Here is a 2,642-nt window from a genome sequence, read left to right as displayed (position 1 = left end):
GGGCAGTAACTAATACTTTTTTCTCCAGTTCCCTGTCCCTGTCATTGTAAGGTTTCAACATATTCACATGACATACCGATAAAGTGTCTTTCTATCCGGCATCTTTACCAGATAATTCACCTGACTTAACTACTTCTCAATCTGATAGGGACCACTAAACCTTGCTTTGAAGGGGTCTCCTACCACTGATACAGCACCAATACTTTATCCCCCTGAGCAAACATACAAATTTTAGATTTCTTATCTGCTCTTTTTTCTTCATTACATGCTGTGCCACCTTCAAATGTCGTCTAGCTAACTCACTTACTGTTTAATCTTTCTCTCACTCCAGATGTATAATCCAACTTTGATAACTCTGACGTCAGTCCTATCAACTTTTCCTTAATTAATTTTAAAGGCCCTCTCATTTTGTGTCCGAATATCAACTCAAATGGAGTAAATTGTGGCAATTTGTTTGGAGCATCTGATAGTAAACAATATAAATAGGAAACCTTTATCCCAATGATTTGGGTAATCCTGGCAATAAGCCCTCAGCATGCTGAATAGAGTCTGATGCCACCTTTCCAATGCTCCCTGGGTACACACTTGATTTAAAGTATTTGATGCCTAAATTATCCATGACGTTGTTAAATAGTTAGGCAGTAAAATAGGACCCTTGGTCTGATTTGAATCTCCCTGCGTAGTCCATAACAGGTAAAGAAAGCAAACAACTCCTCCACAACCTGTTTTGCCTTGACATCCCATAATGGAATTCCCTCTGGAAACCTGGTAGACACATCCATTATGGTTAGCAAATACTGGCTCCCACTTTTGGTTTTAGGGAGGGGACCTACACAGTCAATAACCCGTGTGCAAGGTCCTTCAAATGAGGGAATTGGCATCAAAGGCACTGGTTTTATTACAGCCTGTGGCTTTCCTAACATCTGACACGTATAACAGGTACGGCAACATTCATATGTAATCCAGGCCAATAGAAATGCTTCTGTATCTTGGCCTGAGTCTTCCTCACTCTGAGATGACCTCCTACAGGTAATTCGTGTGCTACCTACAATGCTTCCTGTCTGTATGTTACCGGCAAAACAATGTGGTGAACATCCATCCATTTCTCCTCTGCACTAACCTGCCAAGGTCGTCATTTCCGCCTTAAGATTTTATCCTTAAGGTAATAACATTCTGGAACACACTCTGGTTCCTTTTCCAAGTAGATTTTATGATATAAATCTTTTATTGTCTCATCTTTTTGTTGTATCTCCATTAATCTTTCAGAACTAAACACCTCTGCCTGATCCTCTACCTGCTGAGGTTTTACCTTTACCATTTCATCAGACAGGGTGTCAGCTAAACTAGACCTCAACCCCTTCGTCTTTCTCTTTGGTTTTCCCTTCTTGCTTTAACCTTTGACTGTGGGATCTTGTCATCACACAGTCCAGAAAAATTCCAGGGAATTTTTCTCTTAACTCCTCAGTTCCCTGGTTTTCCTTCGGCTTCTCCACTACCAGGGGCGTCACTCCCACCTTTGATCCTGATAGGTTGTTTTTAAGAACAAACTGTATTCCTGGAATGCACGTTTCCGATCATCCCCACTGTCACTTCCCCAGTCTTGATTGGTCTTTCCAACCTTATTTTACACAGGGGAATGCTAAATCTCTCTCCATTTATTCCACAGATTATCACAATTTCGGGTAACATTTCAGAAGGAGTGCAATTACTTTCATCTCTTACTATTAGAGACTGACCAGCTCCCGTTTCTCTCAATATTTTAACTTCTTTACCTTCTCCCCTTGTTCTGCCCGAGTAAACCTTACCCACAGAGGTGAAGTCTTTGTAGAGATCGGGCACCATCTCACTATGAAGTCTGTGACTAGGCTGTGCACTCTCCTGCAGCTCCTTGATTTCTCTTGGGATTTCCTTCACCATCTCAACTAATCCCGCTGGTGTAGCCTCTTTTACCACATCCTTTTCCCCAGTGCCTCTCTTAACCCACCAGCACTCTGACTATGTATGTCTCTCCTTATTGCAGTGAAAATATCTGAGGTCTATCACCTCTTTTCCACCCTGTTAGGTTCCTTTTTTCACATGTGGTAAACTGTTCCCGGTGTTATTTACCTTTATGTTTTTCATTGAAGGATCTCCTTCTTTCCCAGTTTCTATCCCTCATGGAATGAAATTGCTGTCGGAAGCTCGATTTTGATTTATGCACTAATGCATATTCATCCACCATCTCTGCAGCTCTTCTCACTGTTTGAACTTTCTGTTCCTCAGCATAAGTTCTTATCACTTCTGGAAGTGAGTTTTTAAACTCCTCCAGCAGCATAATCTCTCTAAGATCCTCATATGTCTTGTCTATCTTTAATTTCTCACCCATCTATCGAAGGTGCTTGGTTTAATTCCTTTGAACTCAACATAACTCTGACCTGGTTCCTTCCTTATATTTCTGACCTATTGTCTATACGCTTCTGGTACCAATTCATAGTCACTCAGAATAGCCTGTTTAATCTCTTCATATTCTCTTGACACTTCATCTGACAAAGCTGCAAACACCTCCCTAGCCGTACCTACCAATTGGTCTGAATTAACCTTACCCACACAGTCTCTGACCAGTTCATCTGCCTAGCCAATTTCTCAAATGAAATGAAAAAAGC

This window comes from Rhincodon typus, chromosome 16 (genome assembly GCF_021869965.1).
Source record: "Rhincodon typus isolate 14 chromosome 16, sRhiTyp1.1, whole genome shotgun sequence".
In the NCBI taxonomy this organism is placed as follows: domain Eukaryota; kingdom Metazoa; phylum Chordata; class Chondrichthyes; order Orectolobiformes; family Rhincodontidae; genus Rhincodon; species Rhincodon typus.
The sequence above is the reverse complement of the archived record's forward strand: the minus strand, read 5'-3'. Positions refer to the sequence as shown.